General features: G+C 43.8%; 1 protein-coding gene across 5 annotated transcripts in view; it reads left to right on the forward strand.

Annotated features, from left to right (window-relative positions):
• The first annotated feature begins 16,520 nt into the window (after nucleotides 1-16,520).
• Nucleotides 16,521-27,053, forward strand: part of WIPF3 (WAS/WASL interacting protein family member 3) — a 74,894-nt gene continuing 64,361 nt past the window's right edge. For 4 of the 5 annotated variants that reach the window (XM_075586865.1, XM_075586864.1, XM_075586863.1 and 1 more), the window contains exon 1: nucleotides 16,521-16,752. The gene's annotated coding sequence lies outside the window, so the exon portion shown is untranslated. The remainder of the gene's footprint in view (nucleotides 16,753-27,053) is intronic. The other variant, XM_075586866.1, reaches the window with a different exon arrangement.

Consider the following 27,053-nt stretch of genomic DNA (forward strand, 5'->3'; position numbering starts at 1 on the left):
AAAAGTCTAATCTCTCTGCTAGTTGCTGCCTTGTCGGCCCACATCTTTATTAAGCTTGCTAAACTGTTTGAGAGTAGAATCAGAGCTTTCAAAGGGAAACATCTTGCAACCTGCGTTGCAATAGTGCTACTGAATAGATGACCATGACGTCATCACTACCTGACGCGCGTTTCATTCTTGGCATGAACTTCTTCGGGGGTGGGTGTGCCCCTGTAACTCCCTATTACTTATACTACCCGGTTGTCATGGTAACCCGGTCTAAAGCAAAATGATAAGTGAAATGCTTTGAATAGTATCTTTTATAGTGTGGGGATATATTTTTTAACTCATACAGAGGTTACACTTAAAATAGGAAATGATCCTAATGTTAAAAAAGAATGAAATAATGATATTGCATGTCGCAAAGCATTACTATGATGTAAATGATTATAACCACGAGTTGCTTTTCATATCAATGCACTATTGTGGTTATGCAAACAATATGTTATTCTTTATAGTTATGCATATGTATCAAAGATTTACAGATACATAGGTAAATACCAATATGTTAGGATATTTTACCCTTACATTGATGTTTGTTTTGAATTTAGAATGGAACAGCTTCGGATACAAAGGTAAGTATATCTGCCATTTATAGTGGAACACTTTTTCACCCAGATAAGAATTCATTATTGTATAAAGAGTACTATAACATTCTGTTTACAGATAATCCAGATATACTGTATGTAAAGATTAACATTGTTATGGAGGGATTTTAAAGGAATGCTGAATACACATATCCTTCATTAAGGCCCTGTGGTGCCAGAGTACCCAATTCGTATATGCACTTGGCAACAGATCTTAAAAGGGCATTATCTAAATCCCCTTTTCTTATTCCCAGGGAAATTTGATTGATTCCCTGAAATGTAAGACATGATGTATTACATATGGACAGAAATGACATGTCAAGCAATGGGGGTATCAGTTAGTGGACTCCACATCCAGTGATGCCAGAGAAGTGCTGGGTGAGATATGAATCCCATCAAGTTTCCTAAGCACATCCGTTGTGTCCTTTGTGTAAGAAGGAAGGCATGTGACATAAGGCCTTAAGACCATATCTAGATAAATGTTTGTATGTTCCAAAAGAGAATTTATTCCGGATACTATTGGTCTACCTGGGGGATTTTTTGAATTTTTATGAAGCTTGGGGATGCTATAAAATGTAGCTAATTTTGGATTTTTTACCAGCATATATTTGTGTTCCTGTTCTGTGATAACTTTACTTGAGAGCCCATTGTTCAAAATCAATTGCCGATCTTTAAAATAGGTAATAGTTGGATACTTGGTTAGAATCTCATAACATGTTCTGTCATTTAGGAGTTTAAAATTCTCCCGTATGTAATCTCTTTCAGTTAACAGAACAATGTTGCTCCCTTTATCTGACGGCTTTATTATAATTCCTTTTAAATCAGTAAGTTCTTTGAGGGCTTTCCTTTCAGACATAGACATGTTATCCTGTCCTCCCGTGTTGGTCAAATTATCCTGATCTTTAGTCACTAGTTTTAAAAAAAACTTCAATGTTCGAATTTAAACTTGGGGGGCGGGGGGTGGCATAAAATGGCTCTGTGGTCTGAGGCTTGTGAAGGGACCTTGTCCTGGTTCTCTCAGGTTCTCTCAGATTCTAGGAGAGTAGATCTTGAAGATTTTGTCTATCCAGTTCACTAAGGGAAGCCATTAAGTCTGGGCAGAGTAGATATCTTCTCTCCTCTTATAAAATTTATGGAGGGCCAATTTCCGAGCAAATAGATTTAGATCTTTGATCCATTCGAACATATTAAAATTACAAGCTGGGGTAAAACGAGAGGCCTTCCTTCAATACATTAGATTAATCTGTTGTTAACTGTATTGTGGTTAAATTAACCACTTGGAGTTCATTTTCTTGAGGGGTAGTTGTTAGAACTGACTCCTCCTCCTCCCTCTCCGTCTGCCTCTGTACCCCCAGACTTTGCGATCTCTTAAGTTGGCCTTTTCCCCTTCTTGTCTTCCCCCTCTTCCTCTGTGGTCTTCCCCTCTTCCCATCCGTGAAATGCCTAAAAAAGGTCTATTGTCATGAAATTCATTCGGATTGGTGGTTCCTCGAGGATTAATATCCTCTGTATCTGAACTCTCCCAATTTGTAGATGAATCATGAGGCTCTGTATATTGTTTTATAGTATTGTCTGTAAATCTGGCCTGATTTTAAATCATTTACATCCCTTAAGAATTTCTTTTGCTTTCTATCTTTTATTTCCTTCGTAAATTTTTCTTTGTTACATTTTAGCTTGGTCTCTAGATCCACGAATTTTGGATCTTTATTCCTTTGCTCTATTTCTTTAAGAGAAGTATTGAATTCCATTGTTGCTTTTTCAAGATTTTTATTTTCATAATCTATCAGAAGCAGCATAAGTTCCTTTGAACAGTTAGACAGAGATGTTTCCCGTTTCTTAATAAAGTCCTCATCTTGAATTCCATATGATGGAAAAGTATTAATCCTTAAACCCCTGGGTATTAAACTATTTTTGACATAATTATGTAAACTGGAGGTTTCCCACCATAACCTTGTCTCAAGTTTGTAGCTTTTCTCCAAAGTTGAAAAAAAGGATTTTATGTCGGTGGAAGATACATTTGTGCCCTGGGGTTGATTAAGTGAGAACAATAACAGCTTCTTGCTGTCTTTGTTTGGAATCTACTTTGTTGGATAAGAAACCAGACATATTTGTATTGATAGGGCGAGCTAGAGTACCAGAGTACCAGAGAGAGCCTATGGCCCAAAATATAGTGAAACACAAAAGGGGGTCGGCCCCTGCTCAGCCTTGAGGTAATAGTATACTAAGAGGGTGCAAATAGGGATGAAGTATATGAGCAAAACAAAAGGAGAAAAGATCCCATTCGTATTGTACTCAAACCCCGTTATTAGCTGGAAATATAATCCTAAAAGAGAAGGAAATCAATCTCCACTAATTTTAAATAATAGTTTATTGTTAAATAGAAACAAAAGAAACAAATTAAAACCTATCATAAGTAGCACATATACTGATATCTGTAATTGGGGCTGGGATGATTGCCTAATTTCCCCTATGTACAGTATCAATATTAACACATGTTACTATTTGTTCCGTTTATTCAGTCAGCTTATTAAATTGAGGGCCCACGAGGCAACCACTAACAGAGAGATCAGAATTTGGATCATTGTGGTACACTTCAGTAAGTAATTACATTTACTTGTTCCCGCCAAACAGTATCATTGTATAACCATACTGCTTCTGCATATGCTTGTAAGAGGTGGTTAGGGATAGATACTATTACGGCATTTGCATGGATACAAGTTTGCTATTTTATTATGCAACAATAATTAATACTAACAATTTAGTTAGACTGAATAATTATATTTATATACTAGCTGATATACCCGGCATTGCCCGGGATTTAATTTTCGGGGCGAGAGGGTTGGGATTCCCCCCCCCCCTCCTTCACAGCGAGGCGGCGGCGGTTCACTGGTGGGGTGGGCGGTAGGGTTCTAATCCCCACCCCCTTCAGAGCTCAGCGGCGGTGGCTCAGTGGGGGGGTGGGCATGGTGGTAGTGATTTCCCCCCTCATAGCTCGCCTGCGGCCGCTCCCTTGGGGGTCGGGAGGTTTGTGATTTCCCACCCACCCCCTCCCCTCCTTCCGAGCTGTCCGGTGGCTGCTCACTGGGGGCGTCGGCGGGAGGGTTATGCGGCGGCTCACTGTGGGTGCGGGCGGGGGGGGTTAGTGACGGGGGTCGGTGGCGCGCTGTTGTGGCGGGTGGGTATCTCTGCCGCGGCTGACGTTGGGTGCAGTGTGTGACGAGGGTGGGTGGTGGAAGCTGACTTACTGTGGAGCAGGGCCGCCAACAGAAATCATGGGGCCCAGGACAAATGAAAGGAGCAGGGCACCCCCCCCCCTGAACCCATAGTGCACCACACCCTGAACCCATAGCGCCCCCCCCTGAACCCATAGCGCACCTACCACGAAAAAATATTTTTTAGCGCACAACTTTTACTTAACTGTTTTCTTATTGTGGTACAGAAAAATACATTACAATGCAACCTGTTTATTTTTATATTTTCAACAAAAGACAGGTGACTGCGTGCCTGGGTGACAGTGACTTGACAGTGGGTGACAGTGACTGTGTAGGTGGGTGACAGTGACTGGGTGGGTGGGTGACAGTGACTGGGTGGGTGACAGTGACTGGGTAGGTTTGGTGGGTGACTGAGTGGGTGGGTGACTGGATGACTGAGTGGGTGGATGACTGAGTGGGTGGGTGACTGAGTGGGTGGGTGACTGAGTGAGTGATTGAGTGAGTGGTTGGGTGGGTTAGTGACTTTTAGTGACTGGGTGTGTGGGTGGGTTAGTGACTGGGTGGGTGGGTTAGTGACTGGTTGGGTGGGTTAGTGACTGGGTGAGTTACTGACTTTTAGTGACTTTAGTGGCTAGTGACCTTTTGTGACCTTTAGTGATTTTAGTGACTGTGTGGGTGGGTTAGTGACTTTAGTAACTGGGTGGGTGGGTTACTGACTGGGTGTGTAGGTGGGTTACTGACTCCTCTTTGACACTTATATGCATATATGTATATATATGTTGTGGTTATTTTGGGGGTTCAATATGAGCTTATAGGGGTCCTGTATGTTTGTAATTCTTGTTCAGCTGGTCGTAGCTGATTTGGAGGGTGGCTCCTCCTTCCCTAGTTTGAAGCTCACCCCTCCCACTTTTAAATGGTTAAAGCTCACTCCATTGCACCTTCCACACCCATATGAACTTGCGTGCAGTTTGATTGCGACAAATCTTATACAGGGTGCTTTTCCTGGTATTATACAGGTTAATAAGAGCTTCAATCAGACTTAGAACTATGCAACTAATTTTGACAGATTTATTATAAATCATTCTTCCTGGTAATGTACAGGTTATTAAGAATCTATTTTAGTGTTAGGACCCTTGAGACGTGGTCTGCCTTGGAGGGACTCAAGGGCTTACAACACTTTGGCCAAAGAGTTAAACTAAAAGACAATTTTATTCAAAAGATATCTATATATATATATTTAGGCACTGTACCGTGTATTAGTGTCTTTGGATGTAGCACTGAGCTCTGTCTGTGTTTCATGTTCTGTCTCTGGTTTTAAACCCCACCCACAAAGGCCACATTTAAATACAAGGCACTAGGAAATAGGTCACACCAACGCCACCTGCATAGTATAGTAATTTTAATGGTAAACTGTAGTTAAAAGAATAGCCAAAGATGCACACACATAGTCCACATCTTTGTTTTTAGCATATTTGAGTAGGCTGTAGTCCTGTACCGGGATCCCAGCCCTTGCTCATAGCATCTTCTCCTGCCGAGAGTCGGGCTCCAGCATGCGATCATGTGCCCGGGGGAGGGTGGTCTCTCCGCAGATGATGTCACCACTGGGGATCTAACAGACTGCCTAGAAAGTCTCCAAACTCTACCCTACGCGTTTCACAAGTCTGCCTTGCTTTGTCAGGGATAAGGGAGGTCAAATATTGATAGAAACATTCGTAAAGCGATTTCAATGTTGGAAAATGTAGATTTAATTTTTTAGTTTAAATAGGTTTGAAGCAGGGTGTCTCCAGAGCTGAACCACATTGATTTGAGCTCCGGGGACCACCTGCTTCCCGAGATACTTACACTGTAGGGCATGCCGGTATCTCTCTGCTGTTTAAATGTCCCGGTCACTTGGGCCAATAGGAAGCCGCAGGATATTTAAACTGCAGAGAGATATCGGCAGCACCCGGGGGTGCGTATCTCAGGATTCAGGGGGTCTCCAGAGAAGAAGTTAATGAGGTTCAGCTCCAGAGCCCCCCTGCTTCAAACTATTGCATGGCAATGCTTTACTAGCCACTAAGGTGGGCAAGGGGGGAAGTTAGTGTAGTTGTATGTTTATATCAACCCCTTTGTAGGCCTTTCTGGTCAGCTAGTAATGGAAATATACATGGAAAATATATAGGCCATTATATACATAGGAAAGACAGGGCTAACCCCAGTCTGGAGTAGGCGATAAAATATATCTGCGTTTTGTTTTTAAATAGTTTGAAGAGGGGGTCTCTAGAATGGAACCCAATTAATTTAATCTCCGGGGCCCCCTGCTTCCTGAGATACACACATCTGTACAGTATGTGCTCCTGGTATCACACTGCAGTTTAAATGTGCTGGTCACGGCGTTGTATTGGCCCATGAGACCGGGACATGTAAAAAGCAGAGATACTGGCAACCCCTATGGAGATATCTCGAAAAGATGGGGGTCTGAAATCAACGTGGTTCCACTCTGGAGACCCCCTGCCTCAAAACTATTTACAAAAAAAAAACATTTTGGGGATTACGGATTTTACTTTGTGGTACTGATCTGCGACTATCCCTGGGCCAAAGGAAGCGGCCCAACCGAGGCGAAATAAAATTCACCTAAAAAAGAACACCCATCTCTACTCTCCATGTTGTATAAAGGAGTGTTTGCAGAGGTGTATAAGTCACTTAGAACTTTACAAAAATAGGACCTCTCTCCCTGTTACAACCCATATTTCAGGGTCTGGGTGGGAATAACTCCACCTTTTAGTGCTAATTTAATATGGCGTTAAGCCAGTGGCGTAGCTAGACATGTGCAGGCAAAAAGAATTTCAGGGTCCCCACATGTCTCTCTATCTCTGCTCTCTCTTTGCTATATCTCTCTCTTTGCTCTTTTACTCTCTCTCTTACTCTCTCTCTTACTCTCTCTTTCTCTGCTCTCTTTGCTCCCTCTCTTCTCTCTCTCTCTCTCTCTCTCTCTCTCTCTCTCTGCTATATCTCTCTCTCTCTGCTATATCTATCTCTCTCTTTGCTCTCTCTCTCTCTCTCTCTGTCTCTCTCTCTCTGCTATATCTCTCTCTCTGCTCTTTTACACTCTCTCTCTGCTATATCTCTCTCTCTCTTTGCTCTTTTACACACTCTCTCTCTGCTATATCTCTCTCTCTGCTCTTTTACACTCTTTCTCTGCTATATCTATCTCTCTTTGCTCTTTTACACTCTGCTATATCTCTCTCTCTTTGCTCTTTTACACTCTCTCTGCTATATCTCTCTCTCTTTGGTCTTTTACACTCTCTTTCTGCTATATCTCTCTCTTTGCTCTTTTACACTCTGCTATCTCTCTCTCTCTCTCTCTTTGCTCTTTTACACTCTCTCTCTGCTATATCTCTCTCTTTGCTCTTTTACACTCTCTCTCTGCTATATCTCTCTCTCTTTGCTCTTTTACTCTCTCTCTCTCTCTCTCTCTCTCGTCTTTATTTTCCCTCTTATGTATTTCTCTCTTGTACTTCATTTTCTCTTTGAGTCTCTTCCTTCCTGTATCCTTTCCTTTCATGTCTGTTTTTACCCCTGTGATTTAACCCTTCCCCTCCCTCTCACCTTTCCCAGCCTGTCTCTCAGGCTGCAGCTCCAGCCCCACAAGGCTCTAATTGAGGCCCCGCCCCCTGACCTAGGCCCCGCCCACATATGGGGTCTCTGCCTAGGAAGGAAATTCCCCTCTGTCCTCTTCCTGCTGCATGTCAGGGCCCCGCCCCCTGACCCAGGCCCCACCCACCTGCAGAGGGAGGGATTTCCCCTCTGTCCTCTTCCTGCTGCATGTCAGGGCCCCGCCCCCTGACCCAGGCCCCACCCACCTGCAGAGGGAGGGATTTCCCTCTGTGCTTCCTTCCTGCATCTCATGCCCCGCAATGTGCCACAGGGGAGGGGGGTGGGGAGAGTGGGCCCCCCCAAGAGTGTGGGCCCCCCCAAGAGTGTGGGCCCCCCCAAGAGTGTGGGCCCCCCCAAGAGTGTGGGCCCCTGAGCTTTGCCCGGGCTATAGCTACGCCCCTGCGTTAATCCTATGCTAATGAGATATACAATGGCCATTGTTTTTGTATATAATTAGCTTTGTGGATATGCATCAACCTATAAACGACAAATACAGCAGGGCCCCGCTTCTCGGCGCTCCTCTTTTCGGCGATCCGCTGATACGGCGGCACCGAGAAGGGGGCCGCCATCTTGGATTCTCAGCGCAGAACGGGCGGTTGCGCCCAGCGCGCAGACCGTAGGTTGCGCGCGCATACTGTAGTTTGCGGGCGCAGACCATAGGTCGCGCATGCGCAGAACAGCGAAAATGCCGATTTGCGCATGCAAACAACTGAAAATCGCCGGATCTGCTTTCCGGCGATTTTCACTATACGGCGGGCCCCTGGAACGGAACCTGCCGTATACCCGGGGCCCTGCTGTAACTGATTTTTAAGATATCCTGTTATTAACCATTCATTAACAGACCTCTGTGAATCTGGGCCTAAGTGAGTAGTAAACAGTTTAATAATAGAGCAGAAAATATTTATAATTGTATTATTAACTGCCAGAGTGGCGTAGAGTACGTTCCTCAGCTCAGTATGAGGCTTTGTTGTAGTGAAGGGTTTAAAAAAACATGAAATATTCCTTTACTGTTTTAACATTTGTGTTTGTCCCCAGAAATAATAATAAATATCAAAACCTTCACATCTGATAGACGAATGCCAGGCATATCTTTGTATACTCCAAAAAACAGAAGATAAGAGTGACTACAAATCTTAAAAAAAGTTTATTCAAAGAAGATAATAAAATTATATTTTCAACATAGAGTATCAGAAATTGCATTGTAAACCGTTATACCACCTTTCAATACACCTTTTTTTTTAAATACTGTACTTTGCACACATAGGGGCCTCTGCTATAAGCCCAGATAAGCCACTTATAGAGGCATTTTCGCCAAAAAGGCCTACAGCTATTCAGTAATCCCCGATAAGTCACCGATAAAAGTAGTTTTCGGCACCCCCACCCCTCCCCCCAATATATACAGTACAGTAATAGGAAAAATTACTATTATCTACATATGGATAATAGTGCATTTGCCCATTTAAAATAAAACATCAACCAGCAGCATAAAGTAAATAAAACTTGCACTCGCCCATGCCAGCATGAAGGCCGTCCTCATCCTCATCACCGTCCATGTCCTCCGATGCAAGAAACAATACAATAAAAAATACAATCTAATGGCCCCTAACCCCTTAACCACCTTTGCGGTTATTAAACTAAATAGTAATTAAGGGGTTAACCCACCCTCCCCCAATACCCACAGGGAGATCTAATCACCCACTCGGGCCCACTATACCCACCCTGTACCCATTGATTGGCATAGTGGTAAATCATACCCATATACTATGGGCATGATAAGCCACTATAGCAGTCAATGGGCAACCTAATCAAAAAGCATGAAGGCCAAAAATACACAATAATGAAATATGTACACAAGCACCTAAACACCCAAACAATAAAAGAACTAAAAAGCCTAATAGTAAGCCACATCAATAAAATGTATCTATCTCCAAAACAGCACAATAATAAAAAAATCTGTTATTCCAGAACATAAGAATACAATTCAATAAACACCTAGCCAAGCAAACTATTCAAGAAATAAAACCACTAGCCAAACAAGCAATTCAATACATAAAAGCACTAGCCAACAAATCAATTAATTTATTTAAACCACTAGCCAACAAATCAATTCATTAATAAAATCACTAGCCAACACATCAATTAAAACCTGTAGCCAACAAAATAAATAATTAATTAAAAACGCTAAACAATCTGAAAATGAAATAAAAACAAGGCATTCAAATAACAAACAATTTAAGCCAAACAATAAGCAGAAAAAAGCATTTGCCAAAAAATGCATTGACTGACACTGTATTTATCTGCACTCTAAACGGGCACAGATTAATACATTATCAGTCAATGGGCAAGTAAAAAAAAAAAAAATACAATAAAAAAAACTGTAAAAATAAAATTACATACATTCAATATTTTTCTTACCTTTAGAAGCGTTGACCCTGTGAATCCCGACGTTTCTGCAAGCTCTCGTACGTGATGTCATTAAAGTCAATCCAACGTCATCCACCTTGTAGATCCGGAACAGATAACAAAAATTTTCTTTCTTTTATCTTCTATCACCTTCTTCTACATTCATCTGTCATTATGTCTTTATTCTCTTTAATCTTCTATCTTCTTTCTTCATCTGTCAATCCAACCCCATGGTAAATCCCAAGGGATGTTGTCTCGTCGTCTTCTTCCTATTAAATGAGGCATCCAGGCCTTATATAGGGCCTGTGACGTCACATTTTCAGGTCAAATGGTACAGCTGCAATCTGATTGGACGCTGTATCATGTGCCCGCCTCTTTTCTTTTTGTTAAGGATGTGACATCATCTCTAAGGGAGTACGTCACATCCTTAAAACCACATGGCTATATCACATGGTATTACAGCCAATGGGATTGAAGACAATCCCATTGGTTGCTGTACCATGTGATAGGTTACATTAGTTCAAAAGGATGTGACATCATCCCTTAAAGTGACATCACATCCTTTTGAACTAATGTAACCTGTCACAATGGGATTGTCTTCAATCCCATTGGCTGTAATACCATAGCGGATCACAGGTATGTGATGTGATTGGTTTATTGATGTTAACATCTTAATATATAAATTTGAAATTTGTGGGGTTGTTGGTAGATGTGGTGAATCTGATTGGTCCGTGGGTCTGTAACTCAGCCTCTGGCCAATCAGATTGGTCCGTATCCCTGCCCCGCCCCGCACGCCTCTCATTGGCCTGCGTGGCTCTATGACGTCACCCAACTGCCACTCTCTTCTCCTCACTCGCAGCTCACCTTCCCCCTCGGCCTCACCCAACTGCCGCACCCAGCGGCCCGGACCGCCGGCTCCCCCCCCTCATCACCCCCCCACCCATCACCCCCACAGCTCACCTCCCCGTCGGCTCCCCCCATCACCCCCCCTCACCCACAGCTCATTGCCCGTGCGCACAATGCTCCTGTTACCTAGGGAGGGAGATGGGCGCGGGGGGGGGGGTGGGGTGGTGGATCACAGTCACGGCGCTGCCGGACAACATCCCCCAGCTTCCCCTGCGAGCGGGTGACGCGCCGGACCCGTCCCGCCTGGCTGCTCCTCCCCTTCCCTGTGGTCCCTTTCCCCACAGCGCTCCCTTGCTTGCCTGCGTGGGGTGGGAGATGGGCGCAGGGGGGTGGGGTGGTGGTGCGCAGTCATGGCGCCGCCGGACTACATCCCCCAGCTTCCCCTGCGAGCGGTTGACACGCCGGTCCCGTGACCCGTCCCGCCTGGCTGCTCCTCCCCATCCCTCTGGTCCCCTTCCCCACGCTCCCTTGCTTGCCCGCGTGGGGAGGGAGATGGTCTCCGGGGGGGTGGGGGGGGTGGGGTGGTGTTGCGCAGTCACGGCGCCGCCGGACAACATCCCCCAGCTTCCCCTGCGAGCGGGTGACGCGCCGGACCCGTCCCGCCTGGCTGCTCCTCCCCTTTCCTGTGGTCCCCTTCCCCACAGCGCTCCCTTGCTTGCCCGCGTGGGGAGGGAGATGGGCGCAGGGGGGTGGGGTGGTGGTGCGCAGTCATGGCGCCACCGGACTACATCCCCCAGCTTCCCCTGCGAGCGGTTGACGCGCCGGTCCCGTGACCTGTCCCGCCTGGCTGCTCCTCCCCTTTCCTCTGGTCCCCTTCCCCACGCTCCCTTGCTTGCCCGCGTGGGGAGGGAGATGGTCTCCGGGGGGGAGGGGGTGTGTGGTGGTGGTTCGCAGTCACGGCGCCGCCGCTGGACTACATCCCCCAGCTTCCCCTGCGAGCGGGTGTCACGCCGGTCCCGTCCCGCCTGGCTGCTCCTCCCCTTCCCTCTGGTCCTCTTTCCCACGGCGCTCCCTTGCTTGCCCGCGTGGGGAGGGAGATGGGCGCGGGGGGTGGGGTGTGTGTGTGATACTGTGTGTGTGACACTGTGTGTGTGTGAAACTGTGTGTGTGTCTCACTGTGTATGTGACACTGTGTGCTGCGCAGGGGGGGGACCAGAGCTGCGCAGGGTGGGGGGGCCAGAACTGCGCATGGGGCGGACCAGAGATTCGCATGGGGTGGACCAGAGCTCCGCAGGGGGGGGGGCAGAGCTGCAGGGGGGGGAGGAGCAGAGAAAGACTGGGGGAGCGGAGAAAGAGACAGGGGGAGTGGAGAGAGGAGGGAGCGCAAAATTTTAATCCCAGGCAACGCCTGGTCTCTCAGCTAGTTTACCTATAAATATACTTCTGATATGTATACCTTGACAAAGCACTGAGGCGTGAAACGTGTTGGTAGGGCGACACCATCGCTATTCTTTTCATATGACCATTAAATAATTACATTTTTATGGATTACGCATTACACATTATTCCTAATTTTTTCTTAACCATGGATGTCCATGAGTAGTGCTCTGTTATCCCTTCCTCTGTTTAACCTTGATCTCCCACAAGGGAGGCACACCAAGAACCTTTGGAACCAGGGACATATACGTGGACGTTGCAACATACCAGTGAGTTTGTTTGCTTCATGTGTTCCCAGTTTATCATTGAACTATAGGTATGTTATGGGTGATTTCACATGCTACAGTTTCTGGACTGTCTTTATACATTACTTTCACTTTCATTACGTTTTAGGTTACCAAACCTGTATGCTACACTGAGTCCTACCTGTCCATTATATTATTAAAACACTCCCAAGGTTCGCTGCATGAGAGCATCTTTTTACAAACAACCTTTTTGTGTCTGTATATTAGTCTTTAGCATCACGCAAGTTCTTTATTGTAGTGTTTTATTTTAATTGATTTGTTGGCTAGTGGTTTAATTTCTTTTAAATGTATTTTGGTTGTTTGCTTGTATTTATTTCTGGTATATCTTTTGTGGTTTGATTTGGAATAGTGAGATTTTTGGGGGGTTGAAATGTTTCATTCTGGTGTTTATTTGATATTTGCTTTATTGATTCCTGGTAATTTTGTTGTGTTTATTGTTTATTTGGTGATTGTTTTGGTTGAATTTGATATTGTTGGTGGTTGTATATTTTTTTGGTTGACCATTGCCTGTCCTAGTGGTAAATTATGCCCATATTATATGGGTATGAGGTACACTGTGCCAATTAAATGTTTTCTTGGCATTTGTAATGTAATGTGTTTTATTTTGGGCCTGTTTTTTTTTTATTTATTTTTTTAGCTTCCCCATTTATTGCTATACTGGTAAAGTATGCCCATAATATATGGGCATGCTTTAATACTGTACCAATGAATGGGTAGTGCGGGTAATATGGCCCTGGGTGGGTGGTTAGGCCTCCAGGGTGGGTATTAGGGGAGGCTGGGTTAACCCCTTAATTACCATAGTGGTTAATAACCGCTAAGGGGGTTAAGGGCCATTAGATTGTATTTTTTATTGTATTGTTTCTGGTAACGGAGGACATGGACAGTGATGAGGATGAGGACGCCCTTAATGCTGGCAGGGGTAAGTGCAAGTTTTATTTACTTTATGCTGCTGGTTGATGTTTTATTTTAAATGGGCAAATGCACTATTTTCTATATGTGGATAATAGTAATTTTGCCCATTACTGTACTGTATGCATTGGGGGGGGGGTATTTATATCCATGTATTGCACTTATTGCACCCCAGACACACGCGGGGACCACCTGGAGGCCCACGGACACCCGTGGTGACCAATCGAGGACCCCCGTTGGCCTCTGGTATCAATCCTGTGCATAAAAAATGCTTTTATGTGGGGGTACAGGGGGTGAGTGGGTTGTTTATTGGTGGGTAGTAGGTATTGTAATGTTTATTGGGGGTAGAGGGATTGGGTGAAGGGTGTACTTGGCCCAGGATGGGTTATTAGGCCTTCCTGCCGGGTCGCAGGGGAGTTAACCCCTTCATTACCATAGTGGTTACTACTTCACTCACCCCCTCTGCCCCCAATAAAGCTGCTATTGTGTCTTAAGCCCTTTATTGTCTTAGCGGATAGCCGCTAAGGTAATGAATCTACTTTAATGTAATTTTTATTAATAGTGTGCGGGAGCAGGGTATGGGGCATCGGGTGCCGGTACCGCCGCCATTTTTAAATCGTCCGCGTCACGTGAGCAGGGGATTTAAATATCAGGGCCTGTAACTCAGGAAGCAGGGGGTCCCTGAGGCTGAAATCAATGCGGTTCATCTCAGGTGACCCCCTGCTCCCGCACACTATTAGTAAAAATTTCATTAAAGCAGCTTCATTACCATAGCGGACAGCCGCTACAGTAACAAATTTTTTTGATTTTGAATTTTAATGTTAATACTACTGTAGCCATGGCTGGTTTCTGGTCACCATTCTTCCCTCACTGGCATGCAAGTCCTGGTAAGAGCAGGCAGTGCCAGTAACAATTATGGGTTTTCCCCACACAGGCAGTCACTTGAGTGACAGGGGAGGAGGTGTGACTAGGTCTGTGTTCTGCCCAATCCTGGCTCCAGACCTAGTACCTTCCCCCTACTGTATTTAAGGGAGGTGCAACCACAAATTCAGTAGTGTGTCTCTACCATGAGCAAGACAAGGTATCACACTGGACTGTTGAGCACTGGCAGGGCCTGGTCCTCTTCCCTAAGGGGGAGAGTGAGTGATTGCCTTTTCCCCTGGTCCTGCTAGAGGGCTAGGGAAGAGCAGGGACAGCTGCCGGGGCCCTTGATCCGTAGTGAAGGCCCATGGACCATCCTAAGTTTGGAGACCAGAACAGAGACTGTATTGGGCAGAGCATTGCCGTGTGCTGTGAGTGTACAGGAATAAATCTGTTCCAGTTGAATATACCTCCTGCCTGGTGTGTGATCCTGCTGGTGGAGTAACCGTTTGTACCTTAGGAGATCGCCTCCATGCATCTGGAGCTTTCGGCAGATGGAGGCGCTGTGTACCATGGAGTAAATGTCAGGTATATACCCCAGAAGCCTGTCCTGCAGTCTCCACAACCATCGGCGGACACCTCAGCCTTCTGTGCGCCAACAGGTAGCATGAACCATACACCTGGTAACAGGGGGATCTCCCAGAGGGTGGGGGAAACACTGTTACCCTACTGTATTGTTGCAGGGGTCTCTGGAGCAGAACCTTGTTGATTTGAGGTCCGGGGACCCCTGCTTCCCGAGATACAGGCCCCGTTATGGGGTGGCGGTATCTCCTATGGATTTAAATCCCACGGTGACGCGACAGAGATTTAAATGCATAGGAGATACCGGCAGCCCATAACGGGCCTGTATCTCGGGAAGCAGGGGGTCCCCGGACCTCAAATCAACACGGTTCTGCTCCGGAGACCACCTGCGTATCTACACTAGTATTAAAATGTATATTAAAAACTTTTGATCGCTGGCGAGATTTGCGCTGAGGCGTCTCTCTCTGCAGCAGAAAATTTTTGCCGGGTAAGGCCTTTTCAGAGAGCGATCATCACACCGCCGGCTACTCGCCAGTATGGTACATTTTGCTATCACAGGTATTCAGGGCTTTCTGAATACCGTGTTAGCAACACTGTCAAAAATGGCGGTGTAAACAGCACCACAATTTTTTTTTATCTGGGCTTATAGCATAGGCCCCATAATATCTTAAATTGCTTTTTATGATGTACTCTTGGTACTTTCTGCTTGTAATTCATTAGTTTATAACTTGAAAAAAAAACTACCATAGAAAATGTTTTTATTCCTACCGCAATTGTTAATATTAAAAATGTAAACAATATTTAAAAAAGTACAAACAAACGTGGGAACAACAGATCCAGAGACTGAGTGTGGCAACTTTTCTGACCTTGGAGATTACTGAGGAGGGTCACATAGAAGAAGTCCTGAAATTTCACCCCCTTCTTATAATTATTGCTTCTTTTGGCAATTACCCTCTTTTTCAATAAGCCTTTTTTTGCACTTTTTTGCATGATATAAGCTATTAAGTAATGTGTATCCTATTCACTCATTGCTGTGTGTGTGGTGTGTGGTGTGTGTGTGTGTGTGTGTGTGTGTGTGTGTGTGTGTGTGTGTGTGTGTGTGTGTGTGTGTGTGTGTGTGTGTGTGTGTGTGTGTGTGTGTGTGTGTGTGTGTGTGTGTGTGTGTGTGTGTGTGTGTGTGTGTGTGTTGTCCCGCATATAGTGCTGTTTTTTTTTTTTAACCTTTATATGTGTTTTTCTACTGATATATAGCAATTGAATTATAGACAGTGCTTTGTCAATAGTTTTTCTTGTTTGTGTACAGGTCACATTTATTTAAATATTTAAAAAAAAAGTTTGATGTTATCTTTGGCCCTTACATCACCAGAATGGAAAAGCTGGACTTTCTGCCACTGAAAAGGTAAAGAGTGCCTTACTTTCCTCTCCCTTCATCGGGCCCAATGGTGCAGGCTGGAATACCTGTGTTTGACATGTAAATGTTATAAGTGTTTTCTATCTACTGTATACCCTGGTCTGTAAGCCTTTATATGGGAGAGATGGCACTTTTAGCTCACCAGAGCTATTGCACTGAAATGTGTGGGTTTTTTTTTTTTTTTTAGAAGAGTAGAGGCTGGCTATGTGCTCATATCTCATACCTAGCGGAGCATCTGCTTTGGCAGCCGGGCAGGCGCTGCAGCTGGTGTGCATATGATAGAGGGTGGCAGTCGGTGCCACTGAGCCATGCCGCGGGTGTCAGGAAGGCAGTCTCCACCCCTGTATCTAAGCTCGGCCCTCGCCAATCCCCTCCGCCCCTGTCCTGGCTGCAGCTCATTCCCAGCAGCACTGCCCTAGGAGCGCACAAGTTGCTGAGCCACGCATAGCTCTGCTTGGTGTGTACAAGTGGGCAGCGGCCCGGGGACTGCACCAACAGCAGGAGATCAGCCCAAGGGACGCACGGTGAGTTCATGCAACTTCTCTGCCTGCTTCACGCTGGGCTGCTGTCTGCAGAGGGAAGAGCTGTGCTTACTAGTTTCCTTGCTGCAGGTGCCAAGGGCTGCCGTGCACATACAGCACATACAGTACGCTGTAAGGGAGCCTGTGTGTGTTGTTATGCACTCAGGAGCACAACCCGGCTAAAAATAGCTAAGCAAACAGTGTAGGTGGATGCTGCATCCCGGCTTTAAAGTTGAAACCCTTCCAACCTCTCTAATGTTGCATTAGACTTGTGTAGATGATCAGGAATCTCCCCCAAAGTACAGGGCCAGGTGACTAGGGGTACGCCACAGCTGAATGACCAGGGATATACAGTGTAACGCATATATATCAAAGGGATATCAGACACATCAACAAGGATATATATGACACATTTATAGGGACAAATGCCCAAGGACATGACACATATGACAGGTGGGGGGAGGAAGGCATATGTAAGATTAAAAATCCGTTTTTTTTTGGGGGGGGGGGGGTTGCTGCTTTAAAGGGATACTTCCTCATAGGTAACAAAAACAACATTTTATAGAGCACATAACAATTGATTTGCTTCCATACATACATACATACATACATACATACATACATACATACATGTTACAACACTTACAGCAAGCATTTAACTGCTTTTAATCCTTTGGAAATGAAGCAAGTTCCCTTTTCTTTGCTGCAGCGCAATGGGGGAGTGTTTGTCAATCAAGTATTTCAAGTACATTCCCTAGCTCTAGCCCAGCCTGTGTCAGAGCAGGAAGAGATAAGGGAAAATGAAACAAAATCCATTTCCTACCCCCATCTGTCATGTTCAGGGAAAGGGGGAACTAAGGGTGCTATATTTAAATGTCATTTATTTAAATTACATTTATTTTTTATTTTTGTATTTTTTTTTACTCTCCCCATTTTTTTTTATAGGCTGGGAATGGGGGGGTACCGCTGAGCTGAACTGCTCTATTGTCAGCTCTGAGGCTGCCTCCCCGCTAGCGCTGAGCATATATATCTAAATATATATATATGCAGGTCCCCGTTCACGCGATGCGTGCGCGTATGCGCGGGCACACACGCTCACCGGCGCTCGGGTCAACAATTTTTTTTAACTTTGTAGCGCGCTCAGCTTCACCTGCGAGCAGTTGCGAAAATTTTAAGGACACCCGGTGCTCATGCTTGGAGAGCTCTCCAAGCATGAGCGCGCTCAGCGCCAGCGGGGACAAAGCCTGATTACCTCCGGTTTCAGAGATACTGGTGAAGTTACAGGAGTAACGCTCCCTCCAGGGTAAATAAAACAGCTGCCAAATCTCCAGCAAATAGGAAGCCGCTACATCATCTGTTGCTGCTTCTTATTGGACGGCCATTTAAATCCCCGTTAATAACCAGGGAGTACAGTAATACTTGTAACTTTACCGGTAAGAATCTCGGGACCTAGGGGTTCCCAGAGCTGATAATAGAGCTGTTCAGCTCTGGACAACTTCCAATTGTAAGTGCCCAATCCTGGAAAATAAGGGGTGTGGGGGGGATACAGTTCCAGAGTTAGGCTGCGGCCCCGCTGGCGCTGACCGCGCTCATGCTTGAGAGCGGTGACATCACCAGCTCTCCAAGCATTGGCGTCGGGTGTCCTGGCTATTCCACAAGCGTGCTGGGGGGCATTACGGGCAAATTGAGTGCGCTGTAGTTCAAATGCTTTGTTTACTCAAGCGCCAAGCTTGAGTGAGCGTGCGTGAGCGCGCACCGCATGTGCGGGGATTTGCAGATACTGTATACATTTATGTAATTAAAAGCGGCAAGCACCGTGCGCCCTGCGCGGTCAGTACCAGTGGGGCTGCAGCCTTAGCAGGGATTCCTGCTTAAAAATTGTAAGAAACATTCAAACCAAAAGCCATTCGAATAATTTTTTTACATTTTAATATGAAAAACTCTATTTGTTAAATGAGTTAATGATGTCTGTTTTGTCCTTTTGAACAAATATTGATTGTGATATATGTCTTAGTATTGGTATTGTGGTAATATTTTAATTACTCCCCAGTCTCAAACAGAGCTTGCTTTAGTTTGGAGTAGGCTTTTAGTTTAGATACGGAGAGAGTGTTTGCGCTCTCTATTGGGTATACCCTGAATTGGGTTATTTAGTAAGGCCACCCATGGGTGTGCTGTCCCAGAATTCCCAGAATCCTTTTTAGTAGTCGACAAATCTGCCTCCATTGTTTCTTTACCTGTGCACATGATCACCAGGTATGCAGACATGTACCTTCCTGAACACACCCTCTGAAGCATAGGGAAGATACCAGACTATATATTTTGTTCAGTTTGGACGGGGCCAAATACCACCTATAAAGTAGCTTGTAACTGTTTTCTTTAATTACAGTATTCATGGAAACTGATGCTGTGACTTCCCATATATCCCGCCATGTCTCAGGGTCGCTAGGCTCCCCAAGGTCTGCTTCCCATTGCCTGATATGTGATTTTTCCAGTTCCCTTGTAGGTGCATCTTTTAATCAGTATAGTGTTTCCATTGTGAGTATTTCAAGGATTCAGGAAAACAAGTTTGAAGCACACCATCAAAGAGTTTAAAGGTGAACATTTTGTTTACTAAATCATAATCACACTACAGATGCAAACTACATTCTCTGTGATTAGGGTGTAGTCAAACATGTTTCACTGTATAATCTCTTATGGTGTGCTTCAAACTGATTGTTTCTGTGTTAAACGTACTCTATTATCTGGGACTGCCAGGATAGTCTGTTGGTAGTAGCACGCATGTACAGTACTGTTTTTGTATGCTATATTTGCTGCTTTTTTTACTTTATTATACAGCCTCAACACTTATCAAGTTAAAAATGTTCTGGTTAAAGCACTAACCATTAGCAATTTTTCATTCCCATTTCAATAAAAGGCTCTTAACATTTGCTATTGTTATATCCATTGTGAATAGGAGGGGTGGCTATTGAGTTAAAATCAGGGGAACCTGGTTCAAATCCCGGTGTCTGCTCCTTGTGACTTTGGACAAGTCACTTTATCTCCCTGTGCCTCAGGCACAAAAAACATAGATTGTAGCTCATCTGGGCAGGGGGGCTGTGTCTGTAACAATCCCATGTGCTGCATATCGTGCGTTCTACTGTAATTGTAAAGCGCTTTGTGTCCCATTGGGAGAAAAGTGCTATATGCAATAAAATTATTATTATAGGAAATAATAACTATTAACAAAATAACTATTAATAATAACTAATAACAAAAACTATGGTATACTATGTTAGCATGAATCTAAATACATGTTAATGTCATGGTGAAGGGCCCATAAGTGAAGCAAAAGGGTTATTGAGGACCAAAAGTATTTATATTTTCTGAGTAGACCCCGATATATTCAAATGACATTTCTCTTATATTCTCTGATTTCTCGTCAACTATTTGCAATGCAAAAGTCTGCTAGAAAGTACCCGCACCAGTAGCTTGTTTCCTTAAACGCCCAATCCCACTTAGCAATATATATTATTAAAGTGTCATACAGTCTTATCAAAGTTACTTCTTATTTTATACCATTTACAATATAAGAAAATAATGATACTGTATATTGGCCTTGCATAGCACTGCAATGTAAATAGTGCTGAACATAGAATTGTGTAGATATACATAGTTATTGCCATTAAGCGCTTATAGTCTACTTTCTGGGGTGACCGAGTCACAGTGAGATAGTGATTTGCAATAGGTCACAAGAGGTGGACACAGGAGTTTGAACTGCGTTTTCACACTCTTAAATACAGTAGGTACCATTATCAATCGCCCGTTCCTTCTTGTTAAATTTAAAACGTTATATACATTACATTTAATGCGTTTTAATTCGCCAAATATTATGTACATTGAGGGTTGCCAGGTGGCGTCTCCAAAAATACTGGACTCGTTGGTGAAAGAAGGTGCCACGTGCTCGAGAAAAGTCGGTGGGCAGGTATGTTATGTATACATGATCTGACTGTTAACGTCATTTTTTTCTACATTTCACTCCAAGTTTGCACCAATTTCATATTCTTTTTCACGAAAGAAAATATGAATTGGTGCAAATTTGGCGTGAAATTTAGAAAAAATGACATAACGGTCAGATCATGTATAAATAACATAACTCCAGTTATACATGACGAACAATACTGATTTTAATGCTCCTCCCATAAATTTCAACCCCCCTCATCCTCTCACCTCCCCATCCCCACCCTTTCATTATCCCATCCTCTCACCCCCTTTCCCTCATCCTCTCTTCCTCTCACCCTCCCCTCATCCTCTCTTACTACCACCTACCTTCATCCTCTCTCCGCTCCCTGCCTATCATTCTTACCCACCCAGGGGAGCCACAGAAAAAAACACACACACCTTTCGCGGCTCCATGCTGTTTCCTCCTCTCCTTGGCCCTGCCCCCAGACCTCTGCCACCTTCTCCTGATTGGCTGCATTACCCAGCAGCAGCCAATCAGGATGGATGAAGCTGCCTAGTCCCTTAGCAACATCCCTGCTCTGGGAAATCCCGCAGCCCCTTGAGCTGGTCAGGTCACTATGTCCAGAGAGGTAACTCCAGACACATACATGCCCAGAGAGGCATACATACATGTCCAGTATTACCTCTAGAATGTGTATTGGGAGTAGTGGTAGAAATCCTTGGATTCCAGCGGTGCACAGCTGAGTAGAATAGGAGACCAGCAAGGTGTAGGTTAAAAATATATATTTATTGACAAGCCATGGTATGGGGGACACACTCTGACGCGTTTCGGACTGACATAGTCCTTAATCATAGACCATTGAGTTTATGTGCATACACGCACGCAGTTACTTTGAATTAAACGGTAGCATGGGAGAACTTTGTGTATATACTACATAGGGGATCCGCTTAAACCATGACACAAGGGAAATACCCCTAAGACTAGGAGTATACCATCTATATACATATCAGCGTAAACACTGAAATTAAATTGACTATGGGAACGAGCATCATCTGCTGAGTATATAAAGATGTGCCGTCTATACACACTAACAGATCTCATAAATATTTACACCCCACATGCTACGAGTCAATAGACTCTAGGCAGAGAGGTACAGTATCAAAGCAAGCAAACCCATTAAGGTATACACACCCTGTTTCACTTTTACCCCTCTCACAGGTAAAAGAAAACATGATATTTGTATTAAAGTGTGACGCATGCTCAGTCAAGACTTGCTAAACGGAGGAGACAGCTAAGTGTAATGAATGTATGGCTTACAGCCCTCCGATAATATAGGACATAAAAATAAATTTAATTGCTCATCAAGGTATACTTACCCCGCTTTACTCTCATCTCTCTTCCTGGTATAAGTAAACAAGATACTTGCATACAAACTGTGACGCATGTGCAGTCAGATACGCTGGACAGTGGATATATCTAAGGGAAACAATAATGACTCACAGCACTCACCTACTATAGGATAATACAACGGAGATATAGTGAGCAACTACCTGTTCAGCATACGAAGGGTTAAAATATCCCTACCTACTTACCTTCATCTCCTAACCAGGAAGTTTGAAATATCACAACCGTAACACCACAGTTTGAATATGACTCACAGTACTCCCCTATCATAGGATAATAAAACGGAGATAGTGACCGATTACCTGTCCAGTATACAAATGGTTAAAATATCCCCACCTACTTACCTTCATCTCCTAACCAGGCAGATTTAAACAACACTACTCCGGTAGATCAGTGTGACGCATGCGCAGTTTGACATAGGACACGGAGCTTGCACCTAAGCATTAGACCCTGCACATACTTATGTGAGACACGTAGCTTATGGTATAAGCCCTCCACTACTCTCTACACTGGTCACCCACTGGTTAGACTACTCCCAATACACATTCTAACATATGTCTGACTAGAGCAACTGAGGCACTTCCACACATAGACATATACCCTCACCTGGTTATATGTCTATTTTTAACTATACACACTATGTTAATAAAATTGATTTTACATTTAGTTATTTTTGCTACCTCTGACCGCATTATTATATAAAGGTCTGCAGTGCGCCATTACCAGGGATCTATTTGTATCCTGCCTTGGATACATCTCTTTAGTTTAATTTATATCACCACTCTCCCAGGCGGCACGCATATACAACCAAGGGGTTCTGAGCGAGGTTCTCTGTCATTTATAAGCCATTATCATATTATGTAACTGTTTCCTACTGATTTAATCTTGTTTATAGATGTTTGGAGTTTGATTTTCATGAATAACTGTAACTGAGCTCTGTGGATATGCGTTGTTAGTGGGAACACCTCATATCATTAGCACCAACGTCCATTATAGTAACTGAGAGGCAGGCAAATTGCATATAAAGTATGGATTATAATAACATGGACTCTTATGGGCCATTTTTTGCTTCCGTATGTGTCAGTTGTTCACAATTATTTATTTAGTATCAAAATAATCTACCAATTTATGATTGGCATAAAGTTGTTTGAGTTCTTTTTCAGCGATTTTCTTGTCTCTACTGATGTTCATCTTTACAACAGTCTAAAAAAAAATAGTCATATAACTTATGACACAATGGAGAACTGATGTTAAACCTTTTTTGGCACATTCCTGGAAAAACATATCTTGTCTGTCATAATAACGTGAGCCTTGAATGTATGAGGCTGGCTCAGATCTGCACCGGTATATATCAGAGCAAGAGGGTCAAAAAACCTAAAGTAAATGTATGAATGTATATTTTTATTTATTTAGTGCCATCCATGTACATAGCGCTTCACAGCAGTAATACACATGACATGATAATATAACACATAATGGGAATAAGCGCTTCAGACATGAAACTAACAATAGGAAAAGGAGTCCCTGCCCCGAAGAGCTTACAATCTAAGTGGTAAGTAGGGAGGACTTACAGAGACAGTGGGAGGGTGTTATAGTAAGTGCAGCAGAGGTCAAGGTCAGTGCATCTGAGATGTATAGCACCAGCCAGCGGAGCTACCTATTTGGTTAGTTTAAAAGGTGTGTTTTTAGATAGGTCTTAAAGGTGGATAGAGAGGGTGCTGGTTGGATATTGAGGGGAAGCACTTTCCAGAGGTGTGTGAGAAAGGTTTGAGACGGGAGAGGGCTTTAGATACAAAAAGGGGTAGGCAGAAGACATCCTTGAGTAGAACGCAAGAGTCGGGCAGGTGCATATCAAGAAATTAGAGCTGAGATATAAGGAGGGGCAGAGTAATGTGCAGCCTTAAAAGTGAGGAGAATTTTGTTAGTAATACGGGATTTGATAGGAAGCCATGAGAGTGATTTCAGCAGTAGAGACGCTGAGACAGATTTAGGAGAGGGTAGAGTTATTCTAGCAGCAGCGTTAAGGATAGGTTGTAAGGGAGACAGGTGAGAGGCAGGAAGGCCGGACAGTAGAAGGTTACAGTAGTCGAGACGGGAGAGAATAAGGGCCTGCAATAGAGTTTTAGCATTAGAGGGATAGAGGAAAGGGCGCATCTTTGCAATGTTACGGAGGTAAAAACGACAGGTTTTAGCTACATTGTGAATGTGAGGGAGGAGTCAAGTGTGACTCCTAGGCAGCGTGCTTGTGATACTGGGTGTGTGATAGTACTTCCAACAGTAATGTAGAAGGGGCAGTAGGGCCAGATTTTGGAGGAATTATGAGGTCTGTCTTGGAGTTGTTAAGTTTGAGTCAGCGGAGGGCCATCCAGGTTAATATAGCAGAAAGCCATTCGGAGACTTAGGTGTGAGATCCGGGCTGGAAAGGTACATTTGTGTGTCATCAGCATTGAGGTGATATTTGAACCCTAGAGATGTGATAAGGTCACCTAGAGTGTGTAGAGAGAAAAGAGAAGAGGTCCCAGGACAGAGCCCTGTGGTACACCCACAGAGAGATCGACAGAGGAGGAGGAGGAGGAGGTGTTAGCAAACGAGACACTGAAAGTACGATGGGAGAGGTAAGAGGAAATCCAGGATAGAGCTCTGTTACGGATACTAAGAGTATGGAGAATGTAAAGTACAGTAGAAGAGGGTGGTTCACAGTATCAAAGGCTGCAGGAGGCGTATGAGCAGAGTGTAATGACCTTTGTCTTTTGCTGCATGGAGGTAATTCGTTATTTTGATGATGGCTGGTTTAGTGGAGTGAGCAGTGCGGAAGCCAGGTTGTAGAGGGTCTAGGAGAGAGTAGGTGGTGAGAAAGTGGAGAAAGTGAGAGAATACAAGGCATTCATGGAGTTTAGAGGCAAAAAGCAGGAGGGACAGGCTATAATTAGAAAGGCTTGCTGTTTGTGAGTAAAGGTATAACTGTTGCATGCTTGAAGGTGATAGGAAAGGTACAAGAGTACAAGAAAGAGTTGAAAATATGTGTAAATGTAGGGAATAGAGTAGGAGCAAGAGGTTTGAGGAGATGGGAGAGAATGGGGTCAAGAGTTCAGATGGTAGAGAGAGAAAAGGAGATCAGTATGACAGGTCCTTCTCTGTGACAGAGGAAAAGGAGTAGTGGAAGGCAGGAGGAGAGTTAAGAAGAGGTGTAGAATGTGATTGGGATACAAAGGGATGTCTTGGCGAATAGAATCCACCGTAGCCTTGAAATAGTCAGCAGGTGAAATAGAAGAGAAGAGTCTGCTTGGGTTGGACGTGTGTGTGTTGATTAGTGGTGAAAAGTAGGGTTGTTTAGCTTGGGATAGGGCAGAATTGAAACAGGATAGGATACATTTGAAGTGAAGGATGTCTGCGAGAGTATGAGCATTTCCTCCAGGAGGGTTCAGAGGAGCGAGTGCAGGAGCGGGACATGTGTGTGGCAGTTTAGCCAAGGTCTGGGGTTAGAATCGCGAGAGCAGGAGAGTAAAAGAGGGGCATGTAGATCAAGACAATAGGATAGGGAAGAGTTGTAGTTCCTGACCAGGTTGTGAGTCTGTAGCGGGACTGAGAGAGGAGAGGGAGGAGGGCAAAATTTGGTCAAGAACCAGGAGGTTAATGGAACGCAGGTTTCTGCAGAAACAAAGGGTAGATGGAGATGGAGAAAGGGAGAATTGAGAGATCGAAAACGAGATAAGATGATAGTCAGAGAGAGCATAGGGGGAAATGGAAAAGACAGAGAGCAAACATTTTTTTGTGAAAACCACATCCAGGTAGAGGAGGATCCATTGCCAAATACTATAAATATAAGCTGTAGCATTCAACAAAATCATTTAGTTAAAAAAAAATTGTGGCAGTAAAACTATTACTGAAAATTAATCCTACAAGCTAATACATTCTGTTAAATTATTAGGGTAGTAACAAATGAGGGAGAGGGAGTAGGTGGTTTGATACCTTTTATTGGACCAACAAGTAGATATGTACTGTAACAAGCTTTTGAATCTCAATCTTTTGTTCCTATATACCTATATTCATGTTTTGTTTTTCCCCTCTTTCTTTTTATTTCTATACCCTGAAAATGTACAAAAATAAACAGTTTTACAAAAAATGCTTAATCATAATAAATTAACATGTATTAAATATTGTCAGTGCAAAAAAATGTAACCACTAGAATTTCAGCATGTCAGTGTCCCTTTTACAAGTACAGCTCAACCCCCGTTATAACGCGATCCGTTACAACGCGAATCCGCTTATAACGCGATGTAAGCGTGGCTCTCAATTTTCATATTTATGATTACTTTACAACACGATTATTGGTATCTTAAATACTTTGTTATACAATGCATACAATTATACATTATTTCTAACGCGATCCGCTTATAGCGCGATGTGATTCTTTGGACCCCAAGCACTGCGTTATAAGGGGGTTGAGCTGTAATAAAAAGCTTAATCATGTATATGCAAACCATGGGTGTGTCTTGTACATGTAAGTTGTTATAGCTCATATCAGCTTGGTAGGACTATTAGTAGGGTTGTCTGTGTGTATATGTATATGTATATATGAAACAAAAAAGGGAGGGATATAAAGCAGCGCCAAATTGACGTGTTGAAATTATGTGAAAAATAAATGAAATAAATATTTTTTGTATATTACATTTCTAAAAAATCATAAGTGTGTACACTAAAGATGAAAAAATATAACATATATTAAGTGCTCCTATTTAGTGAACTACAATTTAAGACAACACTTCAAAAACATACAAAATACAAGCAGAGAAAATTGTATAAAAACCAGTCCTTAAATGGAAGTCCTTAAATTGGGGGAATAGTGGGGATCTCCAGCAGCTCTCAGATAGGATGAACCGCATCCAGATGACGCCTATTGGAGAAAAAGAAGAGAGAGCGCACGCCCCATAGCGTAATACAGTACATTTATTGGGAAAGG

This window comes from Ascaphus truei, chromosome 2, assembly GCF_040206685.1.
Source record: "Ascaphus truei isolate aAscTru1 chromosome 2, aAscTru1.hap1, whole genome shotgun sequence".
Taxonomy (NCBI): Eukaryota; Metazoa; Chordata; class Amphibia; order Anura; family Ascaphidae; genus Ascaphus; species Ascaphus truei.